This window comes from Pelobates fuscus, chromosome 4, assembly GCF_036172605.1.
Source record: "Pelobates fuscus isolate aPelFus1 chromosome 4, aPelFus1.pri, whole genome shotgun sequence".
Classification (NCBI taxonomy): Eukaryota; Metazoa; Chordata; class Amphibia; order Anura; family Pelobatidae; genus Pelobates; species Pelobates fuscus.
In genome coordinates, this window is record NC_086320.1 from 257,764,883 (window position 1) to 257,777,870 (window position 12,988).

A 12,988-nucleotide genomic window follows, 5' to 3' on the forward strand; every position below is an offset into this window, starting at 1 on the left:
GGCCATACAGACATGTTAAGTGGTCTTTGGTAGAAAGCTCTGTACTTTTTTTTTCTTAACTAATAAAAAGTTTCTGGAATTTGGGCAAGATGTTTCTGATTTGCACCTAACGATATGAGCTGACATCCATGGTTTAAGGGGAACAGCTCTTTGAGTCCTTTAATATAAATGGAGAATCAAAGTGTACTGTGATACATTAAGCTCAGGTTTCCATCATTATTAATTTAAATGTAATTGTTGGTAATATTTATTCAACTTTCTTAACTTCTTATTCTAAGATCCCTTCTGAATGCATCTAGTTAACCACCTATGTTAGAGATTTGTTAAGATTGTTTTTCATGTTGTAGTTGTAGTATTGATGGAGTATTTCTTACAAAGGTTTGTCTGCTTTGTTAGCAAAACACGACGACTCTGGTGGGACTCGAACCCACAACCTTTGAATGCCTTCAATACACTAGAAGTCCAATGCGCTATCCATTGCGCCACAGAGCCTCATCTGCTTGTATATGGAAGGTCATCGAAAAAAAATAGCTAGAGCGATAAACAGTCAAAATGTAATATACTCTTTTACGCCACTGGCAATTAAAAAAAAAAGGATCTCTTTTTAAAAAAATTCAAAGGTTATGCAGTGTTTTTGGATTGATCAGAAAATGGAAAATGTGTTAAATGTTTAAGCTGACAAAGATATTAAAACTGTCAAAAGTTTCTGAAGTGTTCTTTGGTGGACGAATCAGACATTTTGACTTCTTTTTATATGTTGAGATTTCCATTTAACAACATAAATTACAACATTTTCATCCCTTTCCTTTTCCTGGTACAACTTACTGCCAATAGTGACAAAAGAAGGCCATACAGACATGTTAAGTGGTCTTTGGTAGAAAGCTCTGTACTTTTTTTTTCTTAACTAATAAAAAGTTTCTGGAATTTGGGCAAGATGTTTCTGATTTGCACCTAACGATATGAGCTGACATCCATGGTTTAAGGGGAACAGCTCTTTGAGTCCTTTAATATAAATGGAGAATCAAAGTGTACTGTGATACATTAAGCTCAGGTTTCCATCATTATTAATTTAAATGTAATTGTTGGTAATATTTATTCAACTTTCTTAACTTCTTATTCTAAGATCCCTTCTGAATGCATCTAGTTAACCACCTATGTTAGAGATTTGTTAAGATTGTTTTTCATGTCTTGAAGGAGTATTTCTTACAAAGGTTTGTCTGCTTTGTTAGCAAAACACAACGACTCTGGTGGGACTCGAACCCACAACCTTTGAATGCCTTCAATACACTAGAAGACCAATGCGCTATCCATTGCGCCACAGAGCCTCATCTGCTTGTATATGGAAGGTCATCGAAAAAAAATAGCTAGAGCGATAAACAGTCAAAATGTAATATACTCTTTTACGCCACTGGCAATTAAAAAAAAAAAAGATCTCTTTTTAAAAAAATTCAAAGGTTATGCAGTGTTTTTGGATTGATCAGAAAATGGAAAATGTGTTAAATGTTTAAGCTGACAAAGATATTAAAACTGTCAAAAGTTTCTGAAGTGTTCTTTGGTGGACGAATCAGAAATTTTGACTTCTTTTTATATGTTGAGATTTCCATTTAACAACATAAATTACAACATTTTCATCCCTTTCCTTTTCCTGGTACAACTTACTGCCAATAGTGACAAAAGAAGGCCATACAGACATGTTAAGTGGTCTTTGGTAGAACGCTCTGTACTTTTTTTTTCTTAACTAATAAAAAGTTTCTGGAATTTGGGCAAGATGTTTCTGATTTGCACCTAACGATATGAGCTGACATCCATGGTTTAAGGGGAACAGCTCTTTGAGTCCTTTAATATAAATGGAGAATCAAAGTGTACTGTGATACATTAAGCTCAGGTTGCCATCATTATTAATTTAAATGTAATTGTTGGTAATATTTATTCAACTTTCTTAACTTCTTATTCTAAGATCCCTTCTGAATGCATCTAGTTAACCACCTATGTTAGAGATTTGTTAAGATTGTTTTTCATGTTGTAGTTGTAGTATTGATGGAGTATTTCTTACAAAGGTTTGTCTGCTTTGTTAGCAAAACACGACGACTCTGGTGGGACTCGAACCCACAACCTTTGAATGCCTTCAATACACTAGAAGTCCAATGCGCTATCCATTGCGCCACAGAGCCTCATCTGCTTGTATATGGAAGGTCATCGAAAAAAAATAGCTAGAGCGATAAACAGTCAAAATGTAATATACTCTTTTACGCCACTGGCAATTAAAAAAAAAAGGATCTCTTTTTAAAAAAATTCAAAGGTTATGCAGTGTTTTTGGATTGATCAGAAAATGGAAAATGTGTTAAATGTTTAAGCTGACAAAGATATTAAAACTGTCAAAAGTTTCTGAAGTGTTCTTTGGTGGACGAATCAGACATTTTGACTTCTTTTTATATGTTGAGATTTCCATTTAACAACATAAATTACAACATTTTCATCCCTTTCCTTTTCCTGGTACAACTTACTGCCAATAGTGACAAAAGAAGGCCATACAGACATGTTAAGTGGTCTTTGGTAGAAAGCTCTGTACTTTTTTTTTCTTAACTAATAAAAAGTTTCTGGAATTTGGGCAAGATGTTTCTGATTTGCACCTAACGATATGAGCTGACATCCATGGTTTAAGGGGAACAGCTCTTTGAGTCCTTTAATATAAATGGAGAATCAAAGTGTACTGTGATACATTAAGCTCAGGTTTCCATCATTATTAATTTAAATGTAATTGTTGGTAATATTTATTCAACTTTCTTAACTTCTTATTCTAAGATCCCTTCTGAATGCATCTAGTTAACCACCTATGTTAGAGATTTGTTAAGATTGTTTTTCATGTTGTAGTTGTAGTATTGATGGAGTATTTCTTACAAAGGTTTGTCTGCTTTGTTAGCAAAACACGACGACTCTGGTGGGACTCGAACCCACAACCTTTGAATGCCTTCAATACACTAGAAGTCCAATGCGCTATCCATTGCGCCACAGAGCCTCATCTGCTTGTATATGGAAGGTCATCGAAAAAAAATAGCTAGAGCGATAAACAGTCAAAATGTAATATACTCTTTTACGCCACTGGCAATTAAAAAAAAAAGGATCTCTTTTTAAAAAAATTCAAAGGTTATGCAGTGTTTTTGGATTGATCAGAAAATGGAAAATGTGTTAAATGTTTAAGCTGACAAAGATATTAAAACTGTCAAAAGTTTCTGAAGTGTTCTTTGGTGGACGAATCAGACATTTTGACTTCTTTTTATATGTTGAGATTTCCATTTAACAACATAAATTACAACATTTTCATCCCTTTCCTTTTCCTGGTACAACTTACTGCCAATAGTGACAAAAGAAGGCCATACAGACATGTTAAGTGGTCTTTGGTAGAAAGCTCTGTACTTTTTTTTTCTTAACTAATAAAAAGTTTCTGGAATTTGGGCAAGATGTTTCTGATTTGCACCTAACGATATGAGCTGACATCCATGGTTTAAGGGGAACAGCTCTTTGAGTCCTTTAATATAAATGGAGAATCAAAGTGTACTGTGATACATTAAGCTCAGGTTTCCATCATTATTAATTTAAATGTAATTGTTGGTAATATTTATTCAACTTTCTTAACTTCTTATTCTAAGATCCCTTCTGAATGCATCTAGTTAACCACCTATGTTAGAGATTTGTTAAGATTGTTTTTCATGTCTTGAAGGAGTATTTCTTACAAAGGTTTGTCTGCTTTGTTAGCAAAACACAACGACTCTGGTGGGACTCGAACCCACAACCTTTGAATGCCTTCAATACACTAGAAGACCAATGCGCTATCCATTGCGCCACAGAGCCTCATCTGCTTGTATATGGAAGGTCATCGAAAAAAAATAGCTAGAGCGATAAACAGTCAAAATGTAATATACTCTTTTACGCCACTGGCAATTAAAAAAAAAAAAAGATCTCTTTTTAAAAAAATTCAAAGGTTATGCAGTGTTTTTGGATTGATCAGAAAATGGAAAATGTGTTAAATGTTTAAGCTGACAAAGATATTAAAACTGTCAAAAGTTTCTGAAGTGTTCTTTGGTGGACGAATCAGAAATTTTGACTTCTTTTTATATGTTGAGATTTCCATTTAACAACATAAATTACAACATTTTCATCCCTTTCCTTTTCCTGGTACAACTTACTGCCAATAGTGACAAAAGAAGGCCATACAGACATGTTAAGTGGTCTTTGGTAGAACGCTCTGTACTTTTTTTTTCTTAACTAATAAAAAGTTTCTGGAATTTGGGCAAGATGTTTCTGATTTGCACCTAACGATATGAGCTGACATCCATGGTTTAAGGGGAACAGCTCTTTGAGTCCTTTAATATAAATGGAGAATCAAAGTGTACTGTGATACATTAAGCTCAGGTTGCCATCATTATTAATTTAAATGTAATTGTTGGTAATATTTATTCAACTTTCTTAACTTCTTATTCTAAGATCCCTTCTGAATGCATCTAGTTAACCACCTATGTTAGAGATTTGTTAAGATTGTTTTTCATGTTGTAGTTGTAGTATTGATGGAGTATTTCTTACAAAGGTTTGTCTGCTTTGTTAGCAAAACACGACGACTCTGGTGGGACTCGAACCCACAACCTTTGAATGCCTTCAATACACTAGAAGTCCAATGCGCTATCCATTGCGCCACAGAGCCTCATCTGCTTGTATATGGAAGGTCATCGAAAAAAAATAGCTAGAGCGATAAACAGTCAAAATGTAATATACTCTTTTACGCCACTGGCAATTAAAAAAAAAAAAGATCTCTTTTTAAAAAAATTCAAAGGTTATGCAGTGTTTTTGGATTGATCAGAAAATGGAAAATGTGTTAAATGTTTAAGCTGACAAAGATATTAAAACTGTCAAAAGTTTCTGAAGTGTTCTTTGGTGGACGAATCAGAAATTTTGACTTCTTTTTATATGTTGAGATTTCCATTTAACAACATAAATTACAACATTTTCATCCCTTTCCTTTTCCTGGTACAACTTACTGCCAATAGTGACAAAAGAAGGCCGTACAGACATGTTAAGTGGTCTTTGGTAGAAAGCTCTGTACTTTTTTTTTCTTAACTAATAAAAAGTTTCTGGAATTTGGGCAAGATGTTTCTGATTTGCACCTAACGATATGAGCTGACATCCATGGTTTAAGGGGAACAACTCTTTGAGTCCTTTAATATAAATGGAGAATCAAAGTGTACTGTGATACATTAAGCTCAGGTTTCCATCATTATTAATTTAAATGTAATTGTTGGTAATATTTATTCAACTTTCTTAACTTCTTATTCTAAGATCCCTTCTGAATGCATCTGGTTAACCACATATGTTAGAGATTTGTTAAGATTGTTTTTCATGTTGTAGTTGTAGTATTGAAGGAGTATTTCTTACAAAGGTTTGTCTGCTTTGTTAGCAAAACACGACGACTCTGGTGGGACTCGAACCCACAACCTTTGAATGCCTTCAATACACTAGAAGTCCAATGCGCTATCCATTGCGCCACAGAGCCTCATCTGCTTGTATATGGAAGGTCATCGAAAAAAAATAGCTAGAGCGATAAACAGTCAAAATGTAATATACTCTTTTACGCCACTGGCAATTAAAAAAAAAAAAGATCTCTTTTTAAAAAAATTCAAAGGTTATGCAGTGTTTTTGGATTGATCAGAAAATGGAAAATGTGTTAAATGTTTAAGCTGACAAAGATATTAAAACTGTCAAAAGTTTCTGAAGTGTTCTTTGGTGGACGAATCAGAAATTTTGACTTCTTTTTATATGTTGAGATTTCCATTTAACAACATAAATTACAACATTTTCATCCCTTTCCTTTTCCTGGTACAACTTACTGCCAATAGTGACAAAAGAAGGCCATACAGACATGTTAAGTGGTCTTTGGTAGAAAGCTCTGTACTTTTTTTTCTTAACTAATAAAAAGTTTCTGGAATTTGGGCAAGATGTTTCTGATTTGCACCTAACGATATGAGCTGACATCCATGGTTTAAGGGGAACAGCTCTTTGAGTCCTTTAATATAAATGGAGAATCAAAGTGTACTGTGATACATTAAGCTCAGGTTTCCATCATTATTAATTTAAATGTAATTGTTGGTAATATTTATTCAACTTTCTTAACTTCTTATTCTAAGATCCCTTCTGAATGCATCTAGTTAACCACCTATGTTAGAGATTTGTTAACATTGTTTTTCATGTTGTAGTTGTAGTATTGAAGGAGTATTTCTTACAAAGGTTTGTCTGCTTTGTTAGCAAAACACGACGACTCTGGTGGGACTCAAACCCACAACCTTTGAATGCCTTCAATACACTAGAAGTCCAATGCGCTATCCATTGCGCCACAGAGCCTCATCTACTTGCATAAGGAATGTCATCGAAAAAAAAATAGCTAGAGCGATAAACAGTCAAATTGTAATATACTCTTTTACGCCACTGGCAATTAAAAAAAAAGATCTCTTTTTAAAAAAAATTCAAAGGTTATGCAGTGTTTTTGGATTGATCAGAAAATGGAAAAATGGGGCGTGGCCGACTGCGGAGCCTAATGGACGCATGCTGAATTAGCTCCAAAGGACCCGGACACCAATCCACTATAATCGGAGACCAATAAACGAAATGGGCAATCAGAAGAAGCAAGGTACTACTCAGGGGCAATCAGGGAAAACACCTTCCGCGAAATCGGGAACATTAACCCGATACTTTAAAGAAAATCCTGATCGCGGGGAGGAGGCCGCGGCGTCCCCTCTCGTAACGGCGGACACAGATCCGCAACCGAGCAGCCCCTCAGCCTCAGAAATATCACACATCTCCTCCGACACAACTAATGAGGCAGACATTCGTACATTGCTGAAAAACTTGCCTTCGAAAATGGATTTACAAAGTATGAAAAACGATCTACAAACCACAATGGGAAAATTAGAAGCCACGTTCCATACGAAAATGGAGGCGATAGGCACAGAGGTCCGCCAGCTGAATCTCAGAGTGGTGGATCTAGAAGAAGAAAGAGACATAATCCAAGCTCAATTAACCAATATTACAACTACAATAGACTCCCACTCCCTGCATCTAGCATCCACACAGAGGCACTTAGACGATCTTGATAATCGTGGGAGAAGGATCAATCTGCGAATCAGAGGCCTACCAGAATCTCAAGGTGAGAACATAGAGGTAATTTTAACAGAACTCTTTAACCTAATACTGGGAGAACAAAGTGACAATAGAATTTTAATGGATAGGGCCCACCGATCCCTGCGTCCTAGGGGCCTTTCACCTGAAACCCCCAGAGACGCCATCTGCAGGATTCATTACTTCTCAATAAAGGAGAATATTTTAAAATCTCTAAGAGACACCTCTCAACCTCTCCTTTTTCATGGGCATCCAGTGCAGATATACCCGGACCTTTCCCGGTACACTCTACAGGCACGTAGAGCCTTAAAACCAGTTACTGAACATCTCAGGAACAGAAATATTAAATACCGTTGGGGGTTCCCTTTTGCCCTAATAGTGAATCACAAGGGAAACCTGCTGTCAATCTCATCTATACTGGATGTTCCCCCATTCCTTCAAGCACTCGACTTACCTGTCACCAATGTCATGGATTGGAACGGGATACATCCGCAACAGGATACAGCAATTCTCCCTCAAAGACAACAATGGGTCACAACTGCCAAAAAAAGAAGAAATGACCAACGATTTGTCTCACCACAACAGAGATCAAGGATTCCAACAGACAATGTCAACCTCCGTACCATGCAATCCCCTGAATAAGGGAGTTTGGGCCCCTTGCACATCTCATACTATACCCCTAAGTCTCTTACTATTTACAGAAACAAGCCAGAAAATCACAAATTGACTCTCATTGCTCCGTATCCAGATATGGATGACAACTATTTACAACAACCTCTCCTCTCATACCCGCAGCTGTTCAGATGAAAATCTCAGTCACTTTTATCCAACATCCTTCAGACAGCTCTCCAATCAACAATGATGTTCGATTTAAACCACAAGCGTTTACCTACAATATCGAAGATACCAGTCTTGAACTTAAATTGGACTATCCAGCCTAATCTAAGAAAGTTTCACTTAACCAAGCCACTCAGACTCCACAAATGAGGACAGGTTGTATATAAAATAATGTATGTCGGAAAAACTGTTAATGTTAATCTCAAACTCGAAAAGTGATTGAATGCAATCCTAGCGAATTGTAAATACGACAGATTTTGTGTATCAGCTGATGTATACGAGATAGGTTATGGTTAAGAGACATGTAAATTGTGAACAGTACACATGCCGGTTTCTTTTCCTCCTTCTCTCACTTATCTCCATACCTCCTCTTCCTAAACCTTTCTCCGCTGATACCATTAGTTAATTAGCTCTTTCCTCCGTATAACTAAATTCTCTGTTCGATAGATCTAAACGCTAGTCTCCATAAGTCTACTCTATTGTCAAATACTAAAAGATTGGATGGTCCGGGATCCTTACCCTTGGTATTGGCACATCGATCCCCCATTCACAAACAGGCATCTATCGGTTGCGTCACGATAGATTGCCCCCACTCTCATGAACTGAGAGAATCCCCGCCGCCGGGAAAAGCAGACACCCCCTAACTCCTACCTCATAACTCATCACCCCTTTACCTCCTCCATACCCTTCCATCTCCTCCTCTCTCCTCCTCGTCCACCCCTATCTAACTCCCGCAATCTCCCTCCCCCCCCCCCTGTTCAGTATTGCTGTAACATCCTTGAAATTTGTTTACCTACATACGTTAATTCCATAGGTTCAGGCGTCACTATAACTTCTAGAGTGCAATCCTGACTTACAACAAAAGCAATATTACTGCAATCATTTGTTAACCAAGGTTTTGTTTGTATGTTTTCTTTTCATTTTACTTATTAGTCTTTTTATTTTTAGTGCGCTGTGATATTTGTTTAAGTGTGTTAACATTAGACAACCTGCTGGTATTGAGATTAATTGTGTCTAAGTGTGCTACATTTCCAAGTGTATAATTACTATTACAGTTATCTGAAGAATAGGGAAGCCTCACTCAATTACTGTGTTCACGCTAGACATTCTCCAGTTATCACGACCTCACACAAGAAAGGTATATATAAAACCAATATACCTCTATTCCCCAAAAGGTCCAATTAGCCTCACTACCCAACTACTAAGACCAGATCACAAATGATGGCATCAATTGTCATACTAACTCAAAACGCCAAAGGCCTCAACACTCCTGAAAAAAGGTCCATAGCACTATCTGACTTTCAAAGACAGAAAGCAGACATCGTTTTCATACAGGAAACACACTTGCGTAAGGGTACAAACACAAAAATACGCAACAAAGATTATCCTCAGGGATTTTATGGTCATTATTCAGAATCTAAATCACGAGGAGTTGCGATACTGATAGGTAAACACACTCTGTTCACCTTTCAGGAGCAATTAACTGACGATTCGGGTAGGTTCTTGTTTGTAAAAGGGGTTATAGGTTCGGTTCCTTTTACATTAGCCAACCTTTATGCACCCAACAAAAAACAGAACCAATTTTTTAAAAAAAAATCCTTCACAAGCTATCAGACTTTCAAGAGGGTATCCTAATAATAGGAGGGGACATAAACGTCTCACTAGATGGGAACTTAGACTCCACGGCCAAATTACAACCCCACACGACACAAATTAGGAAACAAATAAACTCTACGCTACTAGAGGCACAGTTATTTGACTGCTGGAGGATGTTACATCCTACACGAAAAGACTACTCCTTTTACTCCCCTCCCACTTGCACATATACTCGTATTGACTCTTTATTTCTTCAGCACAGATATCTGACTCTAGCTACAGCTGCTACATATGGTCCAATCACTTGGTCTGATCATGCACCGCTGACACTGTCACTAAAACTCCCACATTTACATCATCCTTCCACTCAATGGAAACTAAACGACCTCTTACTAAATGACACAGATAACATAACACGTATCACAAAGGCTGCCAGTGCTTACTTTGAGGAGAACACACGGCCTGACATAGCCCCACCAATCACATGGGAAGCTCATAAAGCTGTAATGAGAGGGGAACTTATCAAAATTGCATCCGCAACCAAACGTTCTAGAGAACAAAGAATTGCCCAATTGACAAGAGAACTAAAATCTTTAGAAACTACACACCAAGATAACAATTCTTCCCTCGACACGTATAAATTGATCAGTTCAAAAAGATCAGAACTCACGACTACACTACAACTACACGCTAAACGCAAAATATCCCTAACAAAACATCTTTATTACGAAAAAGGAGGGAAAGCAGGTAAATTACTCGCACAATCATTGAAACCAGCCAAACAATCTACTTTTATCCCCGAAATCAAAATGGATTCAGGGACACTGACTAAAAACATGCCAGATATAATGGGCGAATTTAAAAAATTCTACTCCAATCTTTATAACATATCCAAGGTCCAACCGTCCAGAGAGGAAATTCTTGCATACTTAACCCCTAGAATCAAGAGAACAATCCCATCTAATGAGGTTTCCTTTCTGGACGAACCCATCACACCTGAAGAATTTAATAATGTGGTCAAATCACTACCCATAGGTAAGAGCCCAGGCCCAGACGGATACACAGGGAAATATTATAAAACGTTTGCCTCAATACTAGCGTGCCCCTTTGCAGAGGCATTTAACACTCGAAACCTATCTCACCAAATACCTAAAGCATCATTGGAAGCCACAATCACTCTCATCCCGAAACCGGGCAAAGATCCAACAGTATGTGGCAATTATAGACCAATTTCCCTAATAAACATTGATCTAAAAATACTAACTAAGATTATGGCGACCAGACTCAAAGCATTCCTTCCGAACCTGATCCACCAGGATCAAGCAGGTTTTGTCCCTGGCAGGGAAGCAAAAAATAACACAATGAAAATAATTAATCTAATTCATTGGGCCCATACCCACAATATACACAGCTCAATACTTGCAATAGACGCAGAAAAGGCCTTTGATAGGGTCAACTGGTCTTTACTCACCCACACAATGCTTGCTCTGGGTTTTGGGCCTCGTTGGATGGAGTGGATAGCAGCAATCTACTCCAAGCCCACGGCGCGCATACGTATAAATGGTCAACTCTCACAACCGGTCCCAATCACAAATGGGACAAGACAGGGTTGCCCTCTGTCACCCCTCCTTTTCATACTCATCATTGAACCATTTCTTCAAGGAATAAGAGACAATCCAAAGATCAAAGGCCTCAAAGTAGATAATCAGGAATACAAAGTCATGGCATTTGCAGATGACCTCCTCTTCACAATCTCTAACCCACTTTCCACAATTCCAACCATCATATCCGAAATGGAGCTTTATGGGAAATTATCCAATTTCCAAGCAAATATCACAAAATGCGACCTTATGCCTCTACACTCCACTAAATTCCTAAACAACCAACTAAAGACAAGGTTTAAATTTACTTGGCAACATACCTCAATCAAATATCTGGGGGTCCACATTCCACACAAACTAAAGCTCATATTGTCAGGGTACCTGTGGTCTCTACCTCCAAAAGAGGTAGAGACTTAACTGTTCCACCATCCAGACGGTCTGATGACTCCCTTCCCCGCGGTCTATCCGGTCATGCAAGGCCGTCCGCGAGGGAGTGAATGCCTTTTACACCATCTAGGCAGGAAGTCATCATCAGGACACTCCCCCGGATCGACCTGTCAGTCAATTGCTGCAGGACCAATCAGGACGTCTCGGAGGTGTGGTTACTGCTCTGAACAGGGTATTTAACAGAGCTTCCTTCATTAGCTCATTGCCCTGTCGTGGTTCTAGCTTGTTCTAGTCACTCAGTGCTTGTGTATTCTATTTCCCTTTTGGTTTTGACCCGGCTTGTTTACCTTACTCTGCTTATCTCTGTTACCCTTGATTCGGCTTGTCTCTCGCTTACCTGTCTTCTGTTACCCTCGACCTCGGCTTGTCTTTGACCATTCTATAAGGTACTACTTACGTTAGTCCGGCCATTCTAAGGTCCGGTATACGTATCTGGCTACTGTTTGTACTCTGTGTGTTGGATCCCTGTCCCGATCCTGACATTACGACAGGGCCAATGGATCCTGCAAGTACAAACAGTCAGCTGGCTTCTCCTGATCCTAGGTTTGAAGCCATGGATCACAGAATGGATTAGATGGCGCTTGCGCTACAGGCTCTATTATCTCGTGCCAATAACCCACCAGAGGAGATACGTAATACCCCTGTTTCTCCTGTCAGTTTAGGTCTAGAGGTAGCCACAGTGGGTGCTTCTTCTCGCATTACCCCCCCAGTACGCTATGGTGGGACTCCTGAGAAGTGTCGTGGTTTTTTAAACCAAATTAGTATCCACTTTGAATTGCAACCCCGCTCTTATCCTACAGATAGGGCAAAGGTAGGATTTATTATCACCCTACTTATTGAGAAAGCTCTGAGATGGGCCAACCCACTATGGGAGAACGATAACCCATTAGTGTATAACTATAACGCATTTGTAGCTGCTTTTAGAAGAACATTTGATCCTCCAGGTAGAAAGGTTAATGCAGCCAGATTACTGTTGCGCCTGAGACAGGAGAACCGAACACTGGTGGATTATGCACTAGAGTTCAGGTCTCTGGCGTCAGAAGTCAAGTGGAATGAGCAGGCGTATATGGATGTATTTTTGAATGGCCTATCTGAAGTAATCCTTGATGAGGTTGCTACCAGAGAACTCCCTGAGAATTTAGAAGATTTAATTTCGTTCATCTCTCGTATAGATGAACGTTTAAGAGAGAGACAGAACACTCGAGAGAGGAACCGGAGACCTTCTTTTAGGTTAGCCCCCGCTTTTCCAAGTCCTGACTCCACGGTATCTTTGCTTCCTGAACCTATGCAGATAGGTTATACCCGCCTCTCTGAGGAGGAAAGACAGTACAGGAGAAGAGAGGGTT

At 38.4% G+C, this 12,988-nt stretch overlaps 8 non-coding genes across 8 annotated transcripts; all 8 read right to left on the reverse strand.

Moving 5' to 3' along the window:
• Positions 1-406: 406 nt before the first annotated feature.
• On the reverse strand, positions 407-492 carry TRNAR-UCU (transfer RNA arginine (anticodon UCU)). Its single transcript is given in 2 exon segments — positions 407-442; positions 456-492. It is a non-coding gene; the product is annotated as a tRNA-Arg (tRNA).
• Positions 493-1,239: 747 nt separating this feature from the next.
• Positions 1,240-1,325, reverse strand: TRNAR-UCU (transfer RNA arginine (anticodon UCU)). The gene is given in 2 exon segments: positions 1,240-1,275; positions 1,289-1,325. It is a non-coding gene; the product is annotated as a tRNA-Arg (tRNA).
• Positions 1,326-2,085: 760 nt separating this feature from the next.
• On the reverse strand, positions 2,086-2,171 carry TRNAR-UCU (transfer RNA arginine (anticodon UCU)). Its single transcript is given in 2 exon segments — positions 2,086-2,121; positions 2,135-2,171. It is a non-coding gene; the product is annotated as a tRNA-Arg (tRNA).
• A 759-nt stretch (positions 2,172-2,930) lies between these two features.
• Positions 2,931-3,016, reverse strand: TRNAR-UCU (transfer RNA arginine (anticodon UCU)). The gene is given in 2 exon segments: positions 2,931-2,966; positions 2,980-3,016. It is a non-coding gene; the product is annotated as a tRNA-Arg (tRNA).
• Positions 3,017-3,763: 747 nt separating this feature from the next.
• On the reverse strand, positions 3,764-3,849 carry TRNAR-UCU (transfer RNA arginine (anticodon UCU)). The gene is given in 2 exon segments: positions 3,764-3,799; positions 3,813-3,849. It is a non-coding gene; the product is annotated as a tRNA-Arg (tRNA).
• A 761-nt stretch (positions 3,850-4,610) lies between these two features.
• Positions 4,611-4,696, reverse strand: TRNAR-UCU (transfer RNA arginine (anticodon UCU)). The gene is given in 2 exon segments: positions 4,611-4,646; positions 4,660-4,696. It is a non-coding gene; the product is annotated as a tRNA-Arg (tRNA).
• Positions 4,697-5,456: 760 nt separating this feature from the next.
• TRNAR-UCU (transfer RNA arginine (anticodon UCU)) lies at positions 5,457-5,542 on the reverse strand. Its single transcript is given in 2 exon segments — positions 5,457-5,492; positions 5,506-5,542. It is a non-coding gene; the product is annotated as a tRNA-Arg (tRNA).
• Positions 5,543-6,301: 759 nt separating this feature from the next.
• Positions 6,302-6,387, reverse strand: TRNAR-UCU (transfer RNA arginine (anticodon UCU)). The gene is given in 2 exon segments: positions 6,302-6,337; positions 6,351-6,387. It is a non-coding gene; the product is annotated as a tRNA-Arg (tRNA).
• Positions 6,388-12,988: the final 6,601 nt, after the last annotated feature.